A 7399-nucleotide genomic window follows, 5' to 3' on the forward strand; every position below is an offset into this window, starting at 1 on the left:
GCTTTGTCTTAAAAAAAAAAAAAAAAATTAAAAGTGTTCTGTCTTTATGTATGTTATCACACTTGCCTTACACAAGTTCCAAAGTTGACAGAATGCTCAGGCAGAAACAATTACATGTCAGGATCCTGTCAGCTCCTCAGCTCAGTGAATTCTGAGGCCTACAGAAACATTACAAGTTAGTAATCCAAAGTCATTCTTTAATATAATAATAACTTCCCATCATTAACAACTATAATAAATGTGATAATAGTGAATGCCATCACATGGGGATATTAAAAATGGAAACTTCAGAGATATTACAACTGTATTAAAGTTTTCTATATGACTTTGCATGATAGGAAATACCATTGCTGGTGATTTCAAAGATGACACAATGAGAAGAGTAGGAGGATACTACTTTAAGTTTTAGAAACATAATCTGTGAATCAGTTGCAAATGCATAAATAGAATAAGCAAAAGTCATTTTGTTCCAAAATCTCTGCCATTTTTTCTCTCCTATCATATTCATCTTATTCTGTCTTCAATGTTTTGTTATTTGTTGAGATATACCAGTGTACTATTGGCATCACTTACTAATTGATGGAGACCAAACTATGAAGCTATAGTTTCCTTAACACCAAAAACATCACCTTGCGTATAGATAGCACATCGTAATTCAAAATCAATTGAAAGAAACACTGTTTTTGTTACCTTTATAAAGTAGAGATGTTTATTGTTAAATAAATATATTCTTCTATAATTCTGCATTTTAGTGCATGTTTATTTCTACATACGCTATTACTGGTATTACCTAAAATTCAATCCTTTCAAATATTACATTTCGCCACCATTCATTCATTCAAAAAAAATAATGACCACTTATTATGTTCAAGGCAGTAATCTAGGCAATAATTTCAAGAACTAATAAACCACAATACTGGTCCTTGATAAGATTGTTTCTAAATGCAAATGATTCATAATATTTTAATGTGTAATCTTTATTTATTACATTCAATAAAAGCAAATTTAATCCTTAATCTAGAGCAGTATTCTCAATGGTCACAAATTAAAGCCCAATTTATGCAACTGTAATAAAAGACCTTATTAATGTTCATGTCATTATTTCAGGCAATAAAAATGACTTAAATTTTCACATGTCTATCACATGATTTTTTTCTTTGTCTCTTTGTGTATTGTCAACTAGAGTGTGTGTGTGTGTGTGTGTGTGTGTGTGTGTTTGTGTGTTGTATGGGAGAGTGGAGGCTTTTTTCCTTACTCTCTGTAAAAATAGCGCTTTGTCTAATTTTATTGTCATTTATTTCATGCTGCTTGTTAATGTATTGAATACATACTTATAATCTCATTAACTGTCTTCTCTTTGCAGAAAGGTTTGATGTTTTAGACAACTCTGATTTCTCTACAATTGTTTCAACAAAGTATGAGCTTAGTAAATTTTGTGAATGAACTCTTTATAATCATTCAGTTTTCCTAATATATACTATTACTATTTAAAATAGCAATATAATGCTGCTCAGAGATATGACACTGGAAAAATATTAATATATGGAAACTAGATTCTATTACTTGGCATTAATGTATATGTCTGCAAATTTGCTTGTAGTGGAAAATGTAACAACAGAGAAAATTAAAGAAAATGTACCTCAATTGTTTGGGACAAATTTTTAAACTTATTTTTTGAAAAAGAATAACAATAAAAACATAATTAGGCTTAATAAAATTAACAGATTCAGCAAAGAAGTTTTCTAATTCTTATATATAATCATCAGTGGGAATGATATAGGCTTACCAGACATTGTTTAAACAGGTAAAAAACACTATGAAGCTTACATAACGGATTTTAAAACACTGATGTTAAAATAGATAAAACAGAAAATTTAAAAGTATACTTTTTTGGAAAAGAAATGCAATTAGTAAACAAATATATAGAAAATTTTCATTCTGAACTTAACATTATAAACAATAATTTTTTAACTTTTCAAACTAGCATTTTATTATTTTCAATTACAATACCAAGAATTTAAAAGAATGTAGTCAAATAGACCATCTCTTATACTTTTGTTGGGAATATCCATGGTATAAACATTTGGCAAAGCTATTTTGCTATATATGCCTTTATAGCTTTTGCCTCAATTATTCATTTTGTGAGAAAGAAAGCACACCTTTTTCTAAGCACTCTTCAGGATGGGGAAGCCCGTGTCCAACCAGCCTTCATTTCTTCCCAGGACACGAAACTCAGTCTACTCAGTATAGTTCAGTCTAATAGTTCCTTTCCCTCCAGATATGTACCTTGCTTTCTTTTCTGAAATTGTTTACCACAAATTTGGTCCAATGATGAGATTTTCCCTTCTTCCCAAATTTTACTAAATGTATATAAAATAAGATAGATATACATGTTGTCAATACCTATTTTCACACATATTTAAGTATTTTATGATTCATATGTATATGACTGCATATGTATTTATGTGTGTGAGTGTGTGTGTATGCATATATACATATATATATATATATATTTCAGTCATATTCCAACTCTGTTCCCTCATGCATTTCTTGCACAAAGTGGTGTGCAGACTTCCACTTGTTTTTTGTGTCAAACTAATATTATTGTTTAGAGAACTGCACTCTCCCTGCTCCAAAAAGGGAAAAGACAGAGACTGCTTGGTTGAGAAGTTCTTCTTTCACTTTTTCTCAAGAGAAATCAGCCTACTTGCTTATAAATCAGAGCCAGAAATATCTTTCTGGCCTTCCTCGAGTGGTTTCTGTGAGGGTAGGATGAGCCACTGTGTAAGGTCAGCTGGGATGGATAGAAAATAAAAGTAATGGACTTCAGTGTGACTCAGGATGAATCATTGTAATCCCTTCTAGGCTTTGGTTCTTCTCTGCAAAATGAGGATAAAGAGACCCATCTCATAAGATTGCTTTCAGGAATAAATGAGATAAATTATGTGCAAGTGTTATGTAATCTACAAAGAAGTTGTGGTGAAAGGCCATCATTATTGGTGAGAATGGGACACATATGTGAAATGTGCAAACATAAAGGGGTCAGGATAATGCTCCCATCTGGCGCTAGACCATGCATTTTATCTGAAAATACTCTGCTTTAACCAGCCTTTGGTTTCTCCTTTAATCTTACATTAAGATTCCTCCCTCTTCTACAGGTTTGTAGCTAAATAGATAGTTTTACATTAAACAATTATTAAACCAGATAGCACTCTATCTGATCTCAGACACTACTTAGGGTAATTCATACTATCAATACTGAAAGAATTTAGAGGAGGAGGAAACAAGCAGGTGGTAGTAAGAGTGACTAGATCAGTGTGGGGACGTGGCATTTGAACTGGGCCTTGAAACATTGGAATAATGTTAAGAAGCATTTCAAGCCAGGAATTGAATATGAAAACAGGTGTAGAAAACTCATCTTAAAGGCGATTACCTTCAGTATGCAAGGGAAGACTGAAATACAGTCATAGCAATATGTGCTGGCACAAAGCAGTGTACAAGAAAACCAGCACAGCTCTGGAGTAAACCTGGCCTGGAGAGGATATTACTGAAACAGACTTCAAGCTTCTAGCTAAGGGCCTCACTGTCTAAACCAATTGTTTGGGTCAAGCATTGTTCTTTGTGTGCCCATCTCTTAACCACAGTGCCCTGTCTAGAAATAACTGGACTCTTCTGTTTATAAATCTTCATGGTCTAATCCTTAGTCCTCTAAGCGACTTGCAGTTCCCATTTCAATGAGAATTACAGTCATCTGGCCGGATGCGGTGGCTCACGCCTGTAATCTCAGCACTTTGGGAGGCCGAGACAGGTGGATCACCTGAGGTCAGGCATTTGAGACAAGCCTGGCCAACATGGAGAAGAAACTCCTTCTTTACTAAAAACACAAAAATTAGCTGGCTGTGGTGGCATATGCCTGTAATACCAGCTACTTGGGAGGCTGAGGCATGAGAATTGCTTGAACCCGGGAGGCAGAGGTTGCAGTGAGCAGAGATCACACCACTGCACTCCAGCCTGGGCAACAGCCAGATCCTGTCTTAAAAAAAAAAAAAAAGAAAAGAAAAGAAAAAGAAAAAAGGTAAGAAAAGAAAAGAATTACAGTGATTTTAGAAGTGCGTTTTTGTGCTTCTCAAATTTCTATGACTTAAAAAAGTTGCCTACAAGATACTATGATTTTAGTGTATAATTACTAACTACATTTTTTATTCTCAACATGTATTTATTGGTATTGTATAAAATATAATTATCATAAATTTAAATCCTTAAGTAAAAAAATTTTGTATCAGCAACATGTTGTAAACATCACTGATACCTAATATATGCCTGTTCTAACACTCTAAATATATCACATTTATTCTTCCAATAATCCTTAGGATAGATATAATTACTATTATTATTACTACTTCATAGTAGAAGTTGATGTTTATGAGGGCTAATTTACTTGCTTAAAGTCACAGAACGCATAAATGGCAGAGACGAGATTGAAAACCCTGTACTTTCCAAACACAAACTAATGAATTTTGAGGGATGGATGAGAGGAGTAGCTTCTTGGATTTCCAAACTATAAGAGGCACTGAAATAACTCTGGACCTAAATCATCAAATTTATCCTAGTGCTGAGCCGACTAATATGGGAAGCTAAGAGAGGGAGAGAGGAAAATGCAAATTATTAAGCACAGATATTTTCTATTGAGTATTTTATATGTGAGTATATGGTTTCAGTTAGCTGAAAGTGAACAATCACAATCTGCTCAAATTGTTTTTTTACTGGATAAAAAATACTGTTCTTATTATTTACATTATGAACATTTTTAAAATTCTTCAGAAATATCATAAAATAAAACCTAAGAAGAAATAATCAACAGAAGAGAGAAAATACTTGCCATCTTTTTTCAGAACATTGACTCTACTACATAAGTGTGAATAAATTAAAGATGTACATTTGCTCTGATAAACAGTTTTTTTAACAGAAATTCTTTTCCATCATTAAATAAATGTTCTTTAAATACTTCAAACTTTCTAATTTGAGAATACGCTAATTAATTGCCCAGTGCCAGCCTCCAAACATGTGCATATAAACTTTTATGATATTTTGTAAGCAATAGATCAGAAATAAAAACCAATGACAAAAGGCATAATCATAATATGGGCAAGGAAAACCATATTTGTAATAAATGATAGGAAGGAAAGGATTTCCTAAGAAAGCTGTGGTCAGTGTACACTTTGAGACCTTTAGTATATATGAAAGCACAAGCAAGTCAGACAAGAAGGAAAGAGATCTTTACAAGGTGTCCAAGTAATAAATAATTTACAAAGCAATTTAGCAGCCTCAGCAGGCACAACTTACAAGGCTGTGGTAGGGAACGGAGTCTATATTTGTAGAGAAGAGTAGAATCAATACAAGGAGTAAGCTGTCAGTTTTTTCTATAGTGTCAATATCTCAGACTGGCTGCTTTCGCTGGTGCTCCTGTGGAAACAATTTCCAAAAGTATACTATTGAGTGACATGTTGCATGGATTAAATGATTTACTTTAATCCCCTAACTGCACGTTGAAAGACCAATAGCCCAAAAGGAATACTAGAGAGTCTGAGTACAAAGCAACCCATAATAACAGTGTGATTTTGGAATGGTTTATACTTAAGAAAACTCTAGTGCCACAGGAAGTTCCATACAGAACAACAAGTGAACATGAAATAAGTGGTCATGTCATGACAGACATAATATCTGGTTACCAGGAGGATCATTCACGACATTGAGAAATCTGACTAAATAGATTTCTTGGTCAAATTTTTCATTTGTAAGTCATCAGATAAAATGGTGATTTCACCTTGGAAGAGCGATGAGCAATCTAAACTCTCTTTTAGTTTACACCTGTGTGTATGTCCCCACATACAATTTTTTGAAGTGTCTTATAAAACTCAACTATGGTCTTAGCACTAAATAATTAGGTAGTTTAAATCCTTATTAAATCAGAAAGTCATAGAGTTCAACTGAATGTAAGCATAAAGCAGTAGGCAAATTCAGAGACAAGTGTAACAGGGAAACACTCCATCTGAGCCATGGAGGTAGGTCAAAAAGGTTGGCTCTTCAACACCATTGGTTTGTGACTTCAGTCTTTTAAATGAGAGGATGAGGTTCAGTTTATCTCTAGTGTCTTCCAGCACTAATAATTCTATTATTATAAACATCAATTACTGTTTAGTATTAGAGCAGATTGATAATTTGTGAGCTATTGACATGTTTAGGAATATTTGCCCTTAAATTGAAAGGCACCAAACCATTGTGATAAATAACTAAGATGCTAATACATTAAAAAATAAGTTTCCTTTCCAAAACAGATTCAGCCATTTAGAAGTACTCAGGTAAAATTTGGAAGGTGGAAGAAAAGCAGGAGCTTTACCATTCCTCCAGTAACTGCAGGTGAATAAACACGTGGCTCCACCAAATATGAGATGCTATTGTGGCTTCTGGGTTATTTTTCTGGAATTCAGCCACCTCCATATTGGAGGCCTTTTCTTTGATCAGTGCTGGGAGCTTCTTGACTCACCAAAGTGAGTGGTGAGCATAAAAGCTAACAGTGGTCTTTCCTGAATTCTGTTTCTCCAGGTCTTCCATTAGTTTTGTGAGCATTTTGTTCCTGGAATTAAATCCCTCCTACTTCAAACTCCTGAAGTGTTTTCTGCTTTTCTGACTAAACTAAGGAGGAAACAGTGCCTTTTCATACTTTTTAACAGACAGAAAACATCACACTCCCTATATTCCATTTTTTAAATTTGAGGAAATAGAATGAGAAAGGCTATCAAAGATACTGAGATAAAGGCTATTAACAATGGCTGATCCAGACTGTCCCCATGTAAATCGCAGTTTTCTCATTTGTAAAATGAAGAATTTCCTATGTTAATCCCTAACGTCCCTAATGCTTTTAAGTCCTAAGGAAGATTGTGTGGTTCTAAGCTGATTGTCCAAAATGTCCAATGAGGCCGAGCACAGTGGCTCCATGCCTGTAATCCCAGCATTTTGGGAGGCTGAGGTGGGCAAATCGCTTGAGGTCAGAAGTTCAAGACCAGCCTGGTCAACATGGTGAATCCCCGTCTCTACTAAAAATACAAAAAAATTAGCCAGGCATGGTGGCACACACCTGTAGTCCCAGCTACTCAGAAGGCTGAGGCAGGAGAATTGCTTGATCCTGGGAGGCAAAGGTTGCGGTGAGCCAAGATCATGCCACTGTACTCCAGCCTGTACAACAAAGTGAGACTCTGTCAAAAAAAAAAAAAAAAAAGGTCAAATTCTTTGTAGAAATGGGCAAGATAATTTTAAAATTCATATGGAATTGTAAAGAAACCAGAATATACAAAAGAATCTTGTAAAAAAAAAAAGTTGGAAGACTCATATTTCCTGAATT

The 7399-nt window shown here is 34.3% G+C and overlaps 1 protein-coding gene across 2 annotated transcripts in view; it reads right to left on the reverse strand.

Moving 5' to 3' along the window:
- Window positions 1-7399, reverse strand: part of HNF4G (hepatocyte nuclear factor 4, gamma) — a 166502-nt gene that overhangs the window by 78770 nt on the left and 80333 nt on the right. Inside the window, exon 2 of one of the 2 annotated variants that reach the window (XM_011937170.1) lies at window positions 5344-5463. The exons of the other annotated variant lie outside the window; for it this stretch is intronic. The gene's annotated coding sequence lies outside the window, so the exon portion shown is untranslated. The remainder of the gene's footprint in view (window positions 1-5343; window positions 5464-7399) is intronic. 2 annotated transcript variants of the gene reach the window in all.

The sequence above is a fragment of the Colobus angolensis genome, unplaced genomic scaffold (assembly GCF_000951035.1).
Source record: "Colobus angolensis palliatus isolate OR3802 unplaced genomic scaffold, Cang.pa_1.0 Scaffold16, whole genome shotgun sequence".
Classification (NCBI taxonomy): domain Eukaryota; kingdom Metazoa; phylum Chordata; class Mammalia; order Primates; family Cercopithecidae; genus Colobus; species Colobus angolensis.